The sequence below is a fragment of the Eleutherodactylus coqui genome, chromosome 1 (genome assembly GCF_035609145.1).
Source record: "Eleutherodactylus coqui strain aEleCoq1 chromosome 1, aEleCoq1.hap1, whole genome shotgun sequence".
In the NCBI taxonomy this organism is placed as follows: domain Eukaryota; kingdom Metazoa; phylum Chordata; class Amphibia; order Anura; family Eleutherodactylidae; genus Eleutherodactylus; species Eleutherodactylus coqui.
This window is the reverse complement of record NC_089837.1, coordinates 40,076,703-40,097,398: the sequence shown is the minus strand read 5'-3', so window position 1 is coordinate 40,097,398 and position 20,696 is coordinate 40,076,703. Positions and strand designations below refer to the sequence as shown.

The following is a 20,696-nucleotide window of genomic DNA, read 5'->3' as shown; positions in this document are numbered from 1 at the left end:
CACGGTATGGCGAGGTGGAGAGTGAGGGATGCTATACATATAGACAATGGTCAGGCCGTATAGTGGTGAAATTGGGTTGACTGCAGGGGCGGTTGACTACAGCTAGCAGGGATTGCAGTCAGTAGGTCAGGGAGCATGTTATCAGGCGGAGTACAGAGGGGTTCGGTTTAGGAGATCTGGTATGCCTCCCTGAAGAGGTGCGTTTTCAGAGCACGCCTGAAGTTTTGTGTGTCAGTGATTGCCTGGATATTTTTTGGTAGTGCGTTCCAGAGGACCGGTGCTGCTCTGGAGAAGTCTTGGAGGCGGGAATGAGAGGTTTGAATTAAAGGGGCACGCAGTCTGGTTTCGCTAGCAGAGCGGAGAGCCCGGGCTGGGTGATGCATTGAGATGAGGGAGGCGATATAGGGGGGCGCTGCACTGTGGAGGGCTTTGTGGATGAAGGTAATGAGTTTAAATTGAATTCTGAATTTAACGGGCAGCCAGTGCAGTGACCGGCACAGGGCAGAGGCGTCCGAGTAGCGACTGGACAGGAAGATGAGCCTGGCTGCTGCATTCAGGATGGATTGTAGAGGGTAGAGTCTGGTGCAGGGGAGGCCGATCAGCAAGGAGTTGCAATAATCGAGCCGGGAGTGGATGAGAGCAACAGTAAGAGTTTTCAGCGTGTCCACAGTGAGAAAAGAGCGGATTCTTGCGATGTTCTTGAGGTGCAGCTGACATGTTCGGGCCAGAGATTGGATGTAGGGGGTAAAGGGGAGATCGGCATCGAATATGACCCCACGGCAGCGGGCATGCTGGGAGTTATGGTGCCACACACTGAGATGGAGATGTCAGGAGGAGGTCGGTTAGTGGAGGAGGGAAACACCAGCAGGTCAGTTTTTGAGAGGTTCAGTTTAGGTAGAGAGAGGACATGGTGTTAGAGACAGCGGACAGACAGTCGGTGGCGTTCTGGAGGAATGTTGCTGTGATGTCACGGGAAGGGGTGTATAGCTGGGTGTCATCACCATAGAGATGGTACTGATAGCCAAATCTCCTGATGGTCCGTCCAGTAGGGGCTGTGTAGATGGAGAAGAGGAGGGGGCCGAGGACCGAGCCCTGAGGGACTCCACACACACACACAACCACACGCTAATATGCACCGTGCGCACAAACATGTGTGAAAACACGCATGTTAACGTGTGCACTAATGTACACACGCTAAAGTGCCCGCACAAACACGTACTGATGTGCGCACGCAAACACATGCGCTAATGTGCATCGCACACACACAAATCTGTGCCATATTCACACAGCACACGTACCGCATATACAGGACCACGTACTCGCACACCACATACACGGCCTACACATGCTTCAACATACTGAATACACACAAGCACATGCTAGTACATCACACATACACAGAGAACCACACGCTTACATGCTCTGGCTACACCACACAGCCTACACACGCACCAATGTACCACATACACACGAGCACACCACATGTACTGTATACTAAGACAACACATACACGCTAACCACATGCTAGCACACATACCTTCATACACACATATCCACACACCACATGCTAATATGCACCATATTCACACAATACACCATATGTACTGCATAAACATGAGCTCCGGGCTCCCCATCAATGACACATCCAGCCGACCCAAACAACCAATCAGGTTGCTGGAATTGCTGATTAGGGCAGAAGTCCAGTGGAAAAAGATAATACTGGTATGCTCACTGCTGAGCTCCGCCTCTTATATACGATCACATGATGGTGACATCATCGCAGGTCCTTCAGCCACCACTGCTCACTGCTGAGCTCCGCCCCTTATATACCGATCACATGATGGTGACATCATCGCAGGTCCTTCAGCCACCACTGCTCACTGCTGAGCTCCGCCCTTTATATACCGATCACATGATGGTGACATCATCACAGGTCCTTCATCCACCACTTCTCACTGCTGAGCTCCGCCCGCATATTTGGTATTTCAGCCGCACTTCAGTAGCGGTAAGCGATTCCAGCGACCTCATTGGTTGTTGGGTACAACCCTCCCTTTGGAGATGTGCACGAGTGGGCGGCCGTTAAATAAGCAGCACCACGGCCGCAGGAGGGTCGGCAACTAACCCTAAACCCTAACCCCCTGCGGGTCTCGTGAACTAGTACTCGTGCACATCTCTAAAGGGGTGTGTGTACCCAACACCAATGAGGTCGCTGGAATCGCTCACCGCTACTGAAGTGCGGCTGAAATACAACATATGCGCTCTGCCCCTATATACTGATCACATGATGGTGACATCATCGCAGGTCCTTCAGCCGCCACTTCTCACTGCTGAGCTCCGCCCTCTCATAATGATCACATGACTGTGACATCATCGCAGGTCCTTCAGCCATCACTTCTCACTGCTGAGCACCGCCCACTTATATACTGATCACATGATGGTGACATCATCGCAGGTCCTTCAGCCACCACTTCTCACTGCTTGAGCTCCACCCCCTATATACTGATCACATGATGGTGACACCATCGCAGGTCCTTCAGCTACTGCAGTGCAGCAGGTGCATATTAGCCTCTTACTCATCAGCTCAGTACTATGGAGCAATTCCAGCAACCTGATTGGTTCTGATTCACAATTGCAGCTACCTGATTGGTTGTTTGGGTTGTCTGGTTCAACCTGATTGGTTGTTTCGGTTCGCTCGTAGCAGGTCCCTGCTGCTGTCTCTGTTCTCAGCCAGAGGATATATATATACACTGATATCAGGCAGGTAAGAGGCGGCGGGGGGTTTGCTGCTTGTCGGACACTTTAGACTCGGCTCACCTCTGTGTTCGGGGTTTCTGTTCTATTCGGTCATACGGACAAAATAATGGACATAAATGTTTGCTTAACCCCTTACGTCCCGGAGGCTCGGGGTCGCACAGATCGCTGCATACAATGCGGCTGCCGGCTGTTTCTTCCAACTGACACCAACCGGCAACAGCTGCAGATTTGGGACTCCAATCAGAGTTCCGGGGTCCTGAATGGTCGGTTTGGTTGCCATGACAACCAGGGCCATCTGAAAGCCCCCAGGGCTGCCATTGCCTATCAATCTGAATTCCATCTTGTCCATTGTCACTGTAAGGACCAAGAAAACCGACTCCCTCCATTATATATAACCCACCGCGCCAGAGAGATAAACCGCCCAAAGACGTCACGCATTGCTGCGTTCGCTCTGATCGCTGACCTAGAGATGAGCCAACGGACTCGTTTTGGGGGATTTCGCAATCGAGCACCGCTTTTTTCGAGTAACTGACTACTCGGGCGAAAAGATTCGGGGGGGGGGGTTGCCCGGGGTGAGCGGGGGGTTGCAGAGGGGAGTGGGAGAGAGAGAGCTCCCCCCTGTTCCCCACTGCTGCCCCCTGCTCCACCACGCCGCCCCCCGAATCTTTTCGCCCGAGTAGTCAGTTACTCGAAAAAAGCGCTGCTGCATTGCGAAATCACCTAAACGAGTACGTTCGCTCATTCCTACTGACCTCCCCTCCTGGACAAAGAGAGAAAATGGTTAAAAGTTACAGAAAACTTTTTAGAAGTTCATGTAAAATTGTATCAATGAAAGATAGAATGCCTCCTGCGCAAAACTGACCTGCAGCGAGCGGGGAAAAGTCAGAAAAACTGAATTATTGTGTTAGTAAATGGGTTTGTCCGACCAGAAGGCCTCGTGTCCACAGGAACATCAGGCCGCCGCGGATTCTTCATGCAGGATCCCGCAGCGGGTCCCTCCTTTCCCGCGGACATGAGGCTAAAAATAAGCATTACATACCTGTCCGGACGCTGCAGATCTACCCTCCGTCGTGGCCAGATCTTCTTTCTTCGGCTGGGCGGATGTGCTCGGCACGCCAGCAGCGTGCCACACGCATGCGCCGTACACTTTTTTTTTGGAGCTCCCGCGCCGGAGAGCAGGAATTCAGCTGCGGGTGTGCCGCGGATCCGGACGGCTTCCATAGGCTGCAATAGAAGTCTGCGGGAGCCGTCCCCGCGGGAGACCCGCACCTAAATGGAGCATGCTGCGGGGGTTTTCCGGCACACGCAATCCACGCCTCAAGGGGAAATGACATCCGCAGGTATTTAACTACCTGGGGGTGTCCAATGCATCCCTATGGGGCGCGGATCACACTGCGGGACACCCGCTACGGATCTGTCCCCGTGGACATGAGGCCTAACAGTTCAGCACCTGCTCACAGGATGGGTGATAGACGTCTGACTGTTGGGTCCCCCAATCCCACACTGTTGCGTTGGCGAAGATATCGGAGCGCTGATTGTTTTTTTTTAAACCTCTTTTTATTTAGTCTCCCGATATTCCTATGGTGATCTTAAAGAACGGTTCTTTAACCCCTTAATGACACGGCCTATTTTAGGCTTAGGGACGCAACGGTTTTTGGCAGATTTTCATCTCTATTTTTCCAAAGCCATAACTTTTTTTTATTTTTCCGTCGGCGCGGCCGTATAGGGGCTTGTTTTTTTGCGTGGCAAACTGTAGTCTTTAACGGTGCCAGTTTTGGGTACATAGACTATATTGTAAAACGCTTATTATTTTTTTTTTTTTATGATCGCAGGGAGAGAAAACGCATCAATTCTGCCACAGATTTTTTTTTTGTTTTTTTTAAAGCATTAATTATGTAGCATAAATGACTCACTACATTGTTTCCTGCGGGTCGATACGATGACAACGATACCAGAATTCTTATATTTCTTTTTTTTTTGGTTTTTCCACTTTTCTGCAATAAAAAGTATTTTTTTTAATTGCTGTATTCCTGGTCCTATAACTTTTTTATTTTTCCATGGGCGGAGCTCTGTAGGGGCTTATTTTTTGCGAGACCAGCTGTAGTTTTTATTTATACCATGTTGGGGAACATACGGCTTTTTAGATCACTTTTATTGCGCTTTTTCGGAAGCAAAATGCTAAAAATTTTGCCGCAGTTTTTTAGCATTTTTTTGTACGCAGGAGGGGGTTTACAGCGGGGGGGGGGGGGGGGGGGGCTGGCTATCAGTGACAGCCGGCTTCTGCTGCTGGATAGCACGAGATCTCTTATGATCTCGCGCTATCCCCATGATGTAAGGGTACGTCCCATTGCGGGAAGTACCCCGCTGCCATGACGTACCCTTACATCATATGGAGGGAAGGGGTTAATGGTTGTATCTTCCAGAGCAGAGCCGAACCTTCAACTTTCGCAGAAAAGTTGGGAAGTGTAAATTAGAGGGGAAAAGAAAAAGGGAAAGCACCCTTCAGAACTCTGAAGTTAACTATTAGAAATGAGCGAGCACCAAAATGCTCGGGTGCTCGTTACTTGGGACAAAATTTTCGCGATGCTCGAGGGTTCGTTTCGAATAACGAAACCCATTGAAGTCAATGGGCGACCCGAGCATTTTTGTATTTCGCCGATGCTCGCTAAGGTTTTCATGTGTGAAAATCTGGGCAATTCAAGAAAGTGATGGGAACGACACAGCAACGGATAGGGCAGGCGAGGGGCTACATGTTGGGCTGCATCTCAAGTTCACAGGTCCCACTATTAAGCCACAATAGCGGCAAGAGTGGGCCCCCCCAACAATTTTTACTTCTGAAAAGCCCTCATTAGCATGGCATACCTTAGCTAAGCACCACACTACCTCCAACAAAGCACAATCACTGCCTGCATGACACTCCACTGCCACTTCTCCTGGGTTACATGCTGCCCAACCCCCCCCCCCCCCCCCGCACGACGCAGTGTCCACAGCGCACACCAAACTTTCCCTGCGCAGCCTTCAGCTGCCCTCATGCCACACCACCCTCATGTCTATTTATAAGTGCGTCTGCCATGAGGAGGAACCGCAGGCACACACTGCAGAGGTTGGCACGGCTAGGCAGCGACCCTCTTTAAAAGGGGTGGGGCGATAGCCCACAATGCTGTACAGAAGCAATGAGAAATCCAATCCTGTGCCACCTCCATCTGGAGCTGCACACGTGGGCATAGCAATGGGGAACCTATGTGCCACACACTATTCATTCTGTCAAGGTGTCTGCATGCCCCAGTCAGACTGGGCTTTTTAATTCATAGACACAGGCAGGTACAACTCCCTATTGTGAAGTCCCTGTGGACCCACAGCATGGGTGGGTGCCAGGAAGCCACCGGCGGTACATAGAAATATCCCATTGCATTGCCCAACACAGCTGAGGTAGTAATGTCGTGCTTAATACAGGTGGGCTTCGGCCAACACTGCATGCCCCAGTCAGACTGGTAATATGTACCTTAACAGTAACCGCGTTGGTGGTAATGTGGTGGTGACTGCGGACCTAGTAGCGCGGTTTTATTTTGTTGGTTTTCGGAATGTGGCCAGGATTAAGTGGGCCGTGGCGGAGGATGTCTTTGAGGCACTATGTGTCCTCTCCACGTGTCCGTGGTTATATGCACCTTAACAGTAACAGCGTTGGTGGGAAATGGCCTCGCCGCCATCATGTCTTTGGGAAGCACTCAAGACAGGCCCCAGTAACAATTCCGAAGCAGCAGTATAGTGGGAGCGCAGTCTTCGTTCCATTTCAGTAGCTGCAGTATAGACAAGGCCCAAGTTACATTTATGTAGCTAAAGTGTAGGCCAACCCCACACACCTTTCTGTACCATGAGTGCAGGCGAAGAACATAGAAATTACTATGATTACACTGTAGGTGAGGGCCCAAAAAAATTGGTGTACCAACAGTACTAATGTACCTCAGTAAAAATTGGCCATGCCCAACCAAGATGGCAGGTGAAACCCATTAATCGCTTTGGTTAATGTGGCTTAAGTGGTAACTAGGCCTGGAGGCAGCCCAGTTTAACGAAAAATTGGTTCAAGTTAAAGTTCCAATGCTTTTAAGAGCATTGAAACGTAAAAAAAATTTTTAGAAAAATTATATGAGTGAGCCTTGTGGCCCTAAGAAAAATTGCCCGTTCAGCGTGATTACGTGAGGTTTCAGGAGGAGGAGCAGGAGGAGGAGGAGGAATATTATACACAGATTGATGAAGCAGAAATGTCCCCGTTTTGGATGGTGAGAGAGAACGATGCTTCCATCCGCGGGTGCAGCCTACGTATTGCTTACTTATCGCTGCTGTCCGCTGGTGGAGAAGAGAAGTCTGGGGAAATCCAGGCTTTGTTCATCTTGATGAGTGTTAGCCTGTCGGCACTGTCGGTTGACAGGCGTGTACGCTTATCTGTGATGATTCCCCCAGCCGCACTAAACACCCTCTCTGAAAAGACGCTAGCCGCAGGACAAGCAAGCACCTCCAGGGCATACAGCGCGAGTTCAGGCCACGTGTCCAGCTTCGACACCCAGTAGTTGTAGGTGGCAGAGGCGTCACGGAGGACGGTCGTGCGATCGGCTACGTACTCCCTCACCATCCTTTTACAGTGCTCCCGCCGACTCAGCCTTGACTGGGGAGCGGTTACACAGTCTTGCTGGGGAGCCATAAAGCTGTCCAGGCCCTTAAAGACTGTTGCACTGCCTGTGCTGTACATGCTGCTCGATCTCCGCACCTCCCCTGCTACCTGGCCCTCGGAACTGCGCCTTCTGCCACTAGCGCTGTCGGATGGGAATTTTACCATCAGCTTGTCCGCAAGGGTCCTGTGGTATTGCAACACTCTCGAACCCCTTTCCTCTTCGGGAATGAGAGTGGGAAGGTTCTCCTTATAGCGTGGGTCGAGCAGAGTGTACACCCAGTAATCTGTAGTGGCCAGAATGCGTGTAACGCGAGGGTCACGAGAAAGGCATCCTAACATGAAGTCAGCCATGTGTGCCAGGATACCTGTACGCAACACATGGCTGTCTTCACTAGGAAGATCACTTTCAGGATCCTCCTCCTCCTCCTCCTCAGGCCATACACGCTGAAAGGATGACAGGCAAGCAGCATGGGTACCGTCAGCAGTGGGCCAAGTTGTCTCTTCCCCCTCCTCCTCATCCTCCTCATGCTCCTCCTCCTCCTCCTGAACGCGCTGAGATATAGACAGGAGGGTGCTCTGACTATCCAGCGACATACTGTCTTCCCCCGCCTCCGTTTCCGAGCGCAAAGCATCTGCCTTTATGCTTTGCAGGGAACTTCTCAAGATGCATAGCAGAGGAATGGTGACGCTAATGATTGCAGCATCGCCGCTCACCACCTGGGTAGACTGCTCAAATTTTCCAAGGACCTGGCAGATGTCTGCCAACCAGGCCCACTCTTCTGAAAAGAATTGAGGAGGCTGGCTCCCACTGCGCCGCCCATGTTGGAGTTGGTATTCCACTATAGCTCTACGCTGCTCATAGAGCCTGGCCAACATGTGGAGCGTAGAGTTCCACCGTGTGGGCACGTCGCACAGCAGTCGGTGCACTGGCAGATTAAAGCGATGTTGCAGGGTGCGCAGGGTGGCAGCGTCCGTGTGGGACTTGCGGAAATGTGCGCAGAGCCGGCGCACCTTTACGAGCAGGTCTGACAAGCGTGGGTAGCTTTTCAGAAAGCGCTGAACCACCAAATTAAAGACGTGGGCCAGGCATGGCACGTGCGTGAGGCTGCCGAGCTGCAGAGCCGCCACCAGGTTACGGCCGTTGTCACACACGACCATGCCCGGTTGGAGGCCCGGCGGCGCAAGCCAGCGGTCGGTCTGCTCTGTCAGACCCTGCAGCAGTTCGTGGGCCGTGTGCCTCTTATCTCCTAAGCTGAGTAGTTTCAGCATGGCCTGCTGACGCTTGCCCACCGCTGTGCTGCCACGCCGCAAGACACCGACTGCTGGCGACGTGCTGCTGCTGCTGACACATCTTGATTGCGAGACAGAGGTTGCGGAGGAGGAGGAGGAGGAGGGTGCTTTAGTGGAGGAAGCATACACCGCCGCAGATACCACCACCGAGCTGGGGCCCGCAATTCTGGGGGTGGGTAGGACATGAGCGGTCCCAGCCTCTGACTCTGTCCCAGCCTCCACTAAATTCACCCAATGTGCCGTCAGGGAGATGTAGTGGCCCTGCCTGCCTGTGCTTGTCCACGTGTCCGTTGTTAAGTGGACCTTGGCAGTAACCGCGTTGGTGAGGGCGCATACAATGTTGCGGGAGACGTGGTCGTGCAGGGCTGGGACGGCACATCGGGAAAAGTAGTGGCGACTGGGAACTGAGTAGCGCGGGGCCGCCGCCTCCATCATACTTTTGAAGGACTCCGTTTCCACAACCCTATACGGCAGCATCTCAAGTCTGATAAATTTGGCTATGTGGACGGTTAACGCTTGAGCGTGCGGGTGCGTGGCGGCGTACTTGCGCTTGCGCTCCAACAGTTGTGCTAGCGACGGCTGGACAGTGCGCTGACAGACATTGGTGGATGGGGCCGAGGACAGCGGAGGTGAGGGTGTGGGTGCAGGCCAGGAGACGGTAGTGCCTGTGTCCTGAGAGGGGGGTTGTATCTCAGTGGCAGGTTGGGGCACAGGGGGAGAGGCAGCGGTGCAAACCGGAGGCAGTGAACGGCCTTCGTCCCGCCTTGTGGGGTGCTTGGCCATCATATGTCTGCGCATGCTGGTGGTGGTGAGGCTGTTGGTGGTGGCTCCCCGGCTGATCTTGGCGCGACAAAGGTTGCATACCACTGTTCGTCGGTCGTCAGGCGTCTCTGTGAAAAACTGCCAGACCTTAGAGCACCTTGGCCTCTGCAGGGTGGCATGGCGCGAGGGTGCGCTTTGGGAAACAGTTGGTGGATTATTCGGTCTGGCCCTGCCTCTACCCCTGGCCACCGCACTGCCTCTTGCAACCTGCCCTGCTGCTGCCCTTGCCTCCCCCTCTGAAGACCTGTCCTGAGTAGGCGTTGCAAACCAGGTGGGGTCAGTCACCTCATCGTCCTGCTGCTCTTCCTCCGAATCCTCTGTGCGCTCCTCCCTTGGACTTACTGCCCTCACTACTACCTGACTGCAAGACAACTGTGTCTCATCGTCATCGTCCTCCTCACCCACTGAAAGGTCTTGAGACAGTTGCCGGAAGTCCCCAGCCTCATCCCCCGGACCCCGGGAACTTTGCAATGGTTGTGCATCAGTGACGATAAACTCCTCTGGTGGGAGAGGAACCACTGCTGCCCAATCTGAGCAGGGGCCCGAGAACAGTTCCTGGGAGTCTTCCCGCTGCTGAGAATGTGTCATTGTAGTGGAGTGAGGAGGCTGGGAGGAAGGAGGAGCAGCAGACAGAGGATTCGGATTTGCAGCAGTGGACGGCGCAGAACTGTGGGTGGACGATAGGTTGCTCGAAGCACTTTCTGCCATCCACGACAGGACCTGCTCACACTGCTCATTTTCTAATAAAGGTCTCCCGCGTGGACCCATGAATTGTGCGATGAATGTCGGTACGCCAGAAACGTGCCTCTCTCCTAATCGCGCAGCAGTCGGCTGCAATACACCTGGATCAGGAGTTCGGCCTGTGCCCACACCCTCACTTGGCCCTCCGCGTCCTCGGCCGCGTCCACGTCCTCTAGGCCTACCCCTACCCCTCAGCATGCTGTATTACCAGTGATTTGATTTCCCAGGCAGGAAATAAATTGGCGCAAGCCTGCAGGCCAAATATACTTTTTTCCCTTTTTTTTAAAAGGAAAGGCCCACTGCGTCTATTCAATGAATAATAAGTTTAATAACTGTGTTGTGCCCCTGCAAATGTGTCACAGAACTTTAGTGTTGCAGAGTTATTAACTACAGCAGAGCAAGGAATTTCACAGGCAGGAAAGAAAGTGGCGCAAGCCTGCTGTAAAACGTAGCTGGCTGCGTCTGATTTTTTTACGTTCTCCGCGCAGCACACACGTACCCAGAGCCCTGAGGACTGTCAGAGGCAGGCCAAATATACTTTTTTCCCTTTTTTTAAAAGGAATGGCCCACTGCGTCTATTCAATGAATAATATATGTCTTCTGGCCCTGCCTACACAATTCTGTCCCTGTAGTATTAATGCCGGGCGCAATGCTCTGCACAGCCGATTTTGAAAAAAAAAAAATGCAACACTGCTAACAGCAGCCTGCACAGTACTGCACACGGTTAAATGTGGCCCTAAGAAGGACCGTTGGGGTTCTTGAAGCCTACACTCACTCCTAACACTCTCCCTGCCTAACCACCACTTCTGTCCCTAATGCAGGGTGCAATGCTCTGCACAGCCGATTTTGAAAAAAAAAAAATATATATACACTGCTAACAGCAGCCTGCACACGGGTAGATGTGGCCCTAAGAAGGACCGTTGGGGTTCTTGAAGCCTACACTCACTCCTAACACTCTCCCTACAGCAACTCCAATAGAACAGCACTGTCCCTCAGCTAACTCACAAGGCATCTGAGTCGAGCCGCGGGAGGGGCCGATTTTTATACTCGGGTGACATCTGATCTCCCCAGCCACTCACTGCAGGGGGGTGGTATAGGGCTTGAACGTCACAGGGGGAAGTTGTAATGCCTTCCCTGTCTTTCAATTGGCCAGAAAAGCGTGCTAACGTCTCAGAGATGAAAGTGAAAGTAACCCGAACACCGCATGGTGCTCGTTAAGAGTAACGAGCATCCCGAACACGCTAATATTCGCCCGAGCATCAAGCTCGGACGAGTACGTTCGCTCATCTCTATTAACTATCTGTCAGCCCTATACATTTTTGATTGATCGGCAGCACTCTGAGTGATTAGTCACTCCATTTAAACAAAGAACACTGGAGACACTAATGCTGCATAGGGGAATATTGGATGCACTATTGCTGTGTGGATACACTGGAGGCGCTCGTGTTACACAGAGGGGAAGCCTGGAGTCGCTCCTGTTATACAGAGGGGAAGCCTGGAGGCGCTCCTGTTGCACAGAGGGGAAGCCTGGAGGCGCTCCTGTTGCACAGAGGGGAAGCCTGGAGGCGCTCCTGTTACACAGAGGGGAAGCTTGGAGGTGCTCCTGTTACACAGAGGGGAAGCCTGGAGGCGCTCCTGTTACACGGAGGGGAAGCCTGGAGGCGCTCGTGTTACACGGAGGGGAAGCCTGGAGGCGCTCGTGTTACACTGAGGGGAAGCCTGGAGGCGCTCGTGTTACACGGAGGGGAAGCCTGGAGGCGCTCGTGTTACACGGAAGGGAAGCTTGGAGGCGCTCGTGTTACACGGAGGGGAAGCCTGGAGGCGCTCGTGTTACACGGAGGGGAAGCCTGGAGGCGCTCGTGTTACACGGAGGTGAAGCCTGGAGGCGCTCGTGTTACACGGAGGGGAAGCCTGGAGGCGCTCGTGTTACACGGAGGGGAAGCCTGGAGGCGCTCGTGTTACACGGAGGGGAAGCCTGGAGGCGCTCGTGTTACACGGAGGGGAAGCCTGGAGGCGCTCGTGTTACACGGAGGGGAAGCATGGAGGCGCGCCTGTTACACGGAGGGGAAGCCTGGAGGCGCTCGTGTTACACGGAGGGGAAGCCTGGAGGCGCTCGTGTTACACGGAGGGGAAGCCTGGAGGCGCTCGTGTTACACGGAAGGGAAGCTTGGAGGCGCTCGTGTTACACAGAGGGGAAGCCTGGAGGCGCTCGTGTTACACGGAGGGGAAGCCTGGAGGCGCTCGTGTTACACGGAGGGGAAGCCTGGAGGCGCTCGTGTTACACGGAGGGGAAGCCTGGAGGCGCTCGTGTTACACGGAGGGGAAGCCTGGAGGCGCTCGTGTTACACGGAGGGGAAGCCTGGAGGCGCTCGTGTTACACGGAGGGGAAGCCTGGAGGCGCTCGTGTTACACGGAGGGGAAGCCTGGAGGCGCTCGTGTTACACGGAGGGGAAGCATGGAGGCGCGCCTGTTACACGGAGGGAAAGCCTGGAGGCGCTCGTGTTACACGGAGGGGAAGCCTGGAGGCGCTCGTGTTACACGGAGGGGAAGCCTGGAGGCGCTCGTGTTACACGGAGGGGAAGCCTGGAGGCGCTCGTGTTACACGGAGGGGAAGCCTGGAGGCGCTCGTGTTACACGGAGGGGAAGCCTGGAGGCGCTCGTGTTACACGGAGGGGAAGCCTGGAGGCGCTCTTGTTACACGGAGGGGAAGCCTGGAGGCGCTCGTGTTACACGGAGGGGAAGCCTGGAGGCGCTCGTGTTATACGGAGGGGAAGCCTGGAGGCGCTCGTGTTACACGGAGGGGAAGCCTGGAGGCGCTCGTGTTACACGGAGGGGAAGCCTGGAGGCGCTCGTGTTACACGGAGGGGAAGCCTGGAGGCGCTCGTGTTACACGGAGGGGAAGCCTGGAGGCGCTCGTGTTACACGGAGGGGAAGCCTGGAGGCACTCATGCTACACGGAGGGGAAGCCTGGAGGCGCTCGTGCTACACGGAGGGGAAGCCTAGGGGCGCTCCTGTTACACAAAAGAGGGTACTACTAGCATGTGGGCTCTAAAGGGGACATTATTACTGCCATGGGCACTCTAAATGGAGTGTTTGTGTAGGGATGGGGATGTTCTTAAAAAAGCAAGAAGCCAAAGATAACTGAGTTTAATATTCTGCAGAGATGAGCTATGGCTGAAAGAAGTCACCATAGCTGCATATATATATATATATATATATATATATATATATATATATATATATATATATATATACAGATTGTAGCTACACCACCACACCCATGCATCTATGCAAGAATTCAGAGGGAAATCAGGTCTAAAATTTGCCCTGGGGTCCATTCCCCTGAGAGCAGAAACAGCTGAGCAGATTGCTATAGAATTTTATGGGAAACTAGTTACTCCTAGTCAAAAACTGAAAGCCTTTTGCTTTCCATTGCTGAAGCTGGAAGGGGGCTTTGTTTCCATTTTTTAATTACACCATTTTTGGAGGCATAAACTTTATTGAATAACTACCATGTTTCCCCAATAATAAGCCCTACCCCGATTTTCGAGGGGGAGAGGGAGGAGAATTTAAATATAAGCCTTCCCTCGAAAATGAGCTCCAGCTACATAACATGTAAAAAAGAAAAAAAAAACCTCACCTAGCAGCCGGCGTTCGGGTCCCTCAACCATGAATGGCTGTGATTGGTTAATTGAGCACCGCATTAGCCAATAAGAGCTTTAGCTTGCTGGAGGCGAGGTATCAAGCCCCGCTACCAGAAAGAACTGCTCTGTCAGCGTGCAAGAGGACACGGAAGCCTGCAGCAGCGATGGAGACCAGCACGAGGGATCCTAACACCTGCTGCTAGGTAAGTATTATAAAACACCCCCTGAAAATAAGACACTGTGCCTCTTTTGAGGCAAAAATTAATATAAGACAGCGTCATATTTGGGGAATATTTTGGTAACATTCCGATGTCCTCTGTATTATTTAGAGTCTCTCCTTTTGTCATAAAGGTGCTGACATTACCAAAACCATCCAGTATCCTGGTATTCTCATCCCAAATGGACCTTCATCTGAAAGATCCCCCGAGGATGGACAGGAATGAGATTACCAAGAGTATAATAACTGCAACCCTGGAGATCATCTACCTGCTGACCGGAGAGGTAAAATTTTACATTTCTGTTATTTTTGTTTAATTTTTAACAAGTCAGACTAAGGGAAGAGAAGATCCATTCTAGGAAGTAATAGGAACAATCCAGTGTCCTGTATAACGGCTTCCAGACCTTCCAAGTGAAGGAGAACAAAAGAACTGGACAGCAGAGAATGTGAAGACCAACTGCCAACGCATTGGACAGCACACAGACACCCGTGTGCTGTCTAAGCTGCTGGGACGGTGGACATTGTGTATTCTACTCTCATCCATGAATATGGACCAGAATAGGACATACTGCAGTTATTTTCACATGGACCATCAGTCCACGTGAAAAAGTGCTCATGTGAATAGTCTAAAAGCTAATCAGGAAAGCACGGTCTGGAACTGTAGAGGCAAAGACCTAAACTATGAATTTTGCACTCTCTAGCAAGACCGGTAACTCGGTGAGAAGACCTACTGTCTGGGATGTAGGGGACTTCAAGTTTTAATCCTGACAATTTCCTGGTTACTTTTAGGCTTAAGACCCTCCAACATTTTTGTAGTTCATCTGGACTTTCTGTTTTAGCAGTGTCTTTTTGTAGGTGAAGTTTCCAGAACTGAATCTAGAGCTCAAGATGAGGTTTTTTATAGAACTCTATACAGCTGGTTCAAATCTCTCGCTTTCTACTGATGGAGGAATACTGGGTTCAGTTCTCTACATGTCTCTCTCCATATACAGGATTACACAATAGTGAAGAAGACATCGGGTGACGGTACGACTCCCAACAGCCATCTCCATGAGTCAGGAGGATGGAGCAGGAGCCAGAGCCCCATCACAGAGGCTCCTCCTCACTTACCAATACATGAGCAGAAGATCCTAGAACTCACCAACAAGATCACTGAGCTGCTGACTGGAGAGGTGACACTGCTGGGAATGCTGGGTAATTATACATTTACAGTACTAGAGGATTCTGGGTAATGACGGTATCATTGTGTTGTCAGGTTCCTATAAGGTGTCAGGATGTTACTATCCATTTGTCGATGGAGGAGTGGGAGTATTTAAAAGGACACAAGGATCTGTATAAGGATCCCATTATGGAAAACTTTGAGCCAGATCTTGCAGCACAAGGTAAGAAGATATATATGTATATTAAAATGTAGGTATCTTTTATAATATTATAACATGCCAAAAGTCCCAGGATAGCAGTACATAAATTGATTATGAAGTGGTGTTCCCTTGGGTGACAACCTGGGAATGACCACACTTGTATAAGTTGTGAGGTGTTACCTTGGCTAGCATGCTCGTGGCAAGGCAAGGTGAATTTTTGATTGAGGCAGGATGGTGGATGCCAGGAAGTAGGAGACCCACCCGAGTGCCTTTGTTGACACCGGACACCGTTTCTCATCCAGGCTTGTGAGATTGTGACATGGTCTAAAGAGTTATGGTACCAATTGTTTCAGGCTGATGGTAGGGTTCATCTGTGATGCAGACCCCGCGAAGCTATGGACCCCATTATCAACAAGGCAAAATGCAGGCTGGTGTTGGCTCCATACTGGTGTGGGGTGTGTTGTCATGGTATGGGTTGGGCCCACTGGTCTACCTAAACATGTCATTGACCATGCCCACTACATATCACTACTTGGTGACTATTTGCAACCCTTCATGCACTTCATGTATCCCCCACAATGATGGGGAATGATGATTCCAGTAGGAAATTGCACCCTGTCCTCAGGCCCAAGTTCCAGAATTAGCCTGAAGAACATTCTGGAGAGTTCATACAAATAGTATAGTCTGCATTCCTAACCAATATGAGCCCAATCAAGCATTTATGGGATGTGATGGAGAGGTCAGTTTGCACCCAAGATCTGGTACCTACATTACAAATACCACAAAGCTGTGTGTGCCTATCCAGTTGGCATGGCTTAGCAGCCCTAAAGATGTCTTCTGCCAACCGCATTGTGGAATCGATACCAAGGTGAGTTGCTGTATTTTTCTGGCAGTCTGCAATGATATTCATTCTTGTCCCATGGGTTTTGATATGATAGAATGTTCATCTTCTAAAGGTATTATTGTCCATTACTGTGGGCACAGATGGGCACGGGCAGCTTTGTTGAAGCCTTAAGGAGGACCTGTCCTTGCATAAAGTGAACAGGACTGGCTCTGCAGCCAGTGTCCCACTGACTGTACCTATTTTTGGATGGGTTCTTCTTTAGTCCTGTTCCCGATACTCTCGTTCACGATATTTGTGGAGTCCATTGTTTTGTTTTAAATGACATTGGATTTTGGGACTGGAAGTGGTGACCGTGCATATTATTTTGATGACTAAGGGGGATTTGGGGAAGCTCATTCTGGTGATTGCTAAAGATTTCAGTGTTTGGACCCCTAGACATTAATCACATATTCTATTGATTGGTGATACATGTCTTTAGTAGCAAATCTCCTCTGAAGAGATTAAACTAGAAGGAGAGCAGAGAATGGATATGGCATACAGCAGTCGGCTTCAGTTCCAATGATGGATTAATTAATTAGTGCACTTATGAAGCTGCACTTAGGGGATTTGCAGAGAAACGACCTCTTGTCTTTAATAAATACTGCTTTGTAGATTGCTTCAGTTCTTTTTTTGTGGGCAAATTAACTGCCCATAACTAGCCCTATTCAACAGTATAGCAGTATGTAAGGTCACCACTCGATTCATTCCCGTGGAGCAGAATGAGATACCTGGAGTGATGCCATCCTCTATCTGTAATGGTAATTACACATGTTCTCCGCTACTGTATTTATTCCAGTACAAATCACCCAAGTGGTAACAAACGACCATCTCTGATTTTTTGCGAAACATTGCACATTTTTTGTTACTAGAATGTATATAAAAATCCCAATTTCTAGAATCATCGGCTCAAGGGGGCAATTTTTGGAAGGTCACTGAGAACCATCATTTTTGATCCTTCATATCTTGGAAACTATTGATTGTAGGAAGACGTACGAGGTGTCATTCTCCTCATAATACTAAAGGCTCATGGGCCCGCGTGCAAAAGTATATCTTGGGGCCCCCCAACTTCTCTTAACTAGAGATGAGCGAACGTACTCGTAATGAGTACTTACGCACCCGAGTACCGCCATTTTCGAGTACTTCAGTACTCGGGCGTAAAGATTCGGGGGGCGCCGGGGGGCGGGGAGAGGCGCAGCGGTGCTGGGGGGAGCAGCGGGGAACAGGGGGGAGCCCTCTCTCTCTCCCTCTCCCCCCCACTCCCCACTGCTACCCCCCGTGCCGCCACGGCGCCCCCGAATCTTTACGCGCGAGTACCGCTGTACTCGAAAATGGCGGTGCTCGGGTGCGTAAGTACTCGTAACGAGTACGTTCGCTCATCTCTACTCTTAACCCCTTAACCTAGAGGTGTAACTTGAAGCTCCTGGGCCCAAATGCAAGACTATAATGCTTTACTCATAGTACTGGGCTCCTTATATGAAGAAGAGAGGCCTTATGGGCCCCCTAAGGCTCCTGGGCCCGGGTGCAACCGCATCCCCTGCATCCTCTATAGTTACTGAAGTTTCTTACTACAGAAGTTCATGAAGGAGTTTTTTTTTAGCTTCATAATGCTGGAATCACACTTGTAGTTTTTGATGGAGGATCTTTGAGCCAAAGTCACAAGGGAATTAAAGGGGTTGTCCCGCGAAAGCAAGTGGGGTTATACACTTCTGTATGGCCATATTAATGCACTTTGTAATGTACATTGTGCATTAATTATGAGCCATACAGAAGTTATCAGAAGTTATTCACTTACCTGCTCCGTTGCTAGCGTCCTCGTCTCCATGGTGCCGTCTAATTTTCAGCGTCTAATTGCCGGATTAGACGTGCTTGCGCAGTCCTGTCTTCTTCTTTTCTGAATGGGGCCGCTCGTGCCGGAGAGCGGCTCCTTGTAGCTCCGCCCCGTCACGTGCCGATTCCAGCCAATCAGGAGGCTGGAATCGGCAATGGACCGCACAGAAGCCCTGCGGTCCACCGAGGGTGAAGATCCCGGCGGCCATCTTCACCAGGTAAGTAAGAAGTCACCGGAGCGCGGGGATTCAGGTAAGCACTATCCCGTTTTCTTTTTTTAACCCCTGCATCGGGTTTGTCTCGCGCCGAATGGGGGGGCTATTGAAAAAAAAAAAACCCGTTTCGGCGCAGGACGACCCCTTTAAGTAGGAAAGGAAACCAGGAAGGGCTTCTACCTGTCCATCCTGCTGAATCCAATTCTGGTTTTGGCTTTAAAACTGCATAGTTTTCCAGTATAATAAGCCTGGAGGGGAGCTGTTTCTCCTTGTGGAGGCCAATGAAAGCTCCTCTAGGAAATTGGACATGCACATGGGAGATGCTATATTAGCTCTCACCCAGCCAACTAGAGCCCTGCTCTGCACTGATGAGGAACAAGAACCCAAAAACAGTCGTTTGTAGATGGATGTCTTTTCCTTATGGAGAAGACTAGTTTGGTTTTTAAAGTAACTCTAGTCGTGTTACAAAGCCTGTTAAAAGGTCAGACATTGGCTTAAAGGGATGTTACCTTCCAGTAGGTGGCGTGGCGTGGCGAGGACTTATAACATCTCCTATTTGGATACCTTATTTCCAGTATGATAGGAAGAGTAATAAATTTGTATACTTTTGTAGTAAGGATTGAAAATGGATTTCATGTTTTTTTCTCTTTTTTTTTCAAACAGAAAATCCCACTGTGAACGAAAGTTCATTGCCAAATTATAAAGTAGAAGATGAAGATGTCAAGCAGCACTCTTCCGGAGAAGACCTCATTACCCTTAATTCAAGACTTCAAAGTGCAGATCTATCATATGACCCCCCTAATCATGAGGAACTTTCTACTGAGCAATCACAGAACGTCAACACAAGTATGGGTCAGCAAACATTTGCTGAATGTGAAAAACAGTTTACAGTAAGCCCAGTAGAGAAGCCATTTTCATGTTTGAAATGTGGAAATAGTTTTACATATAAATCCGCTCTTGTTATACACAAAAGGATTCACACAGGAGAGAAGTTATATTCATGTTCAGAATGTGGGAAATTGTTTACACGTAAAAGAACTCTTGTTATACATCAGAGACTTCACACAGGAGAGAAGCCATATTTATGTTCAGAATGTGGCAAATGTTTTAGGATGAAATCAAATCTTGCTGAACATCAGAGAACTCACACAGGAGAGAAACCATTTGAATGTTCGGAATGTGGGAAATGCTTTGCACATAAATACTGTCTTGCTACACACAAGAGAAGTCACACAGGAGAGAAGTCCTTTTCATGTTCAGAATGTGGAAAGTCTTTTGCATATAAGTCAAATTTTCTTAGACATCAGAAAATTCACACAGGAGAAAAGCCATATTCATGTTCAGAATGTGGGAAATGTTTTCCAGATAAATCATATCTTGTTGTACATGAGAAAATTCATACCGGAGAAAAGCCGTATTCGTGTTCCGAATGTGGGAAATGTTTTAGGCTGAAAGCAGTTCTTGTGGAACATCAGAAAATTCACACAGGAGAGAAGCCATATTCATGTACAGAATGTGGGAAATGTTTTGCATACAAATATGGTTTTGTTAAACATTTGAGAATTCACAAAGGGGAGAAGGTATTTTCATGTTCAGTGTGTGGTAAATGTTTTATCGAAAAATCAAAGCTTGTTTTACATGAGGTAATTCACACAGGAGAGAAACCTTATTCATGTTCAGAATGTGTGGAATGTTTTACTACTAAAGCCAAACTTAGGGATCATCAGAGAATTCACACAGGAGAGAAACCATTTTTGTGTTCAGAATGTGGGGAACGTTTTACTACTAGTGCCAAACTTGGGAATCATCAGAGACGTCACAGAGGGAAGAAGCAGTTTTAATATTCTGTATGTGAAAAATGTTTTGCAAAGAAATCAAATTAGGATTAAATTATCATCAGAGAATTCATACAGAGAATAAACCATATTTTTGTTTCGCATGTTAGAAATGCTAAAAAAAAAAGATAAACACCTCAGGTTGTCAACATAATTATTTTTGTATGTTGTCAGGGTAATTTCTTGCGTACAGCACCAATCAGGCCCACCCCACTTGCCCCGCTGCCGGCGGTAAAGAAGAAAACACCACACACGGAAGTCTGGTATAGCTCCTCACACGGGGACATGACTGCGCGCTTTATTACAGATTACATGGGATCTTATACCCTTTGGTCTCATCACTAGGAATGGGTGATGGGCTCATTGGCTCAAATTCACAGCATAACCATATATGGGAAGTCCGGATTTCCGGCCTGAGACAGTGAAAGTTCAGATGCATAG

General features: G+C 49.9%; 1 pseudogene; it reads left to right on the top strand.

Moving 5' to 3' along the window:
• LOC136608690 (zinc finger protein 585A-like) overlaps window positions 1–20,417 on the top strand; it is a 29,964-nt pseudogene extending 9,547 nt beyond the window's left edge.
• Window positions 20,418–20,696: the final 279 nt, after the last annotated feature.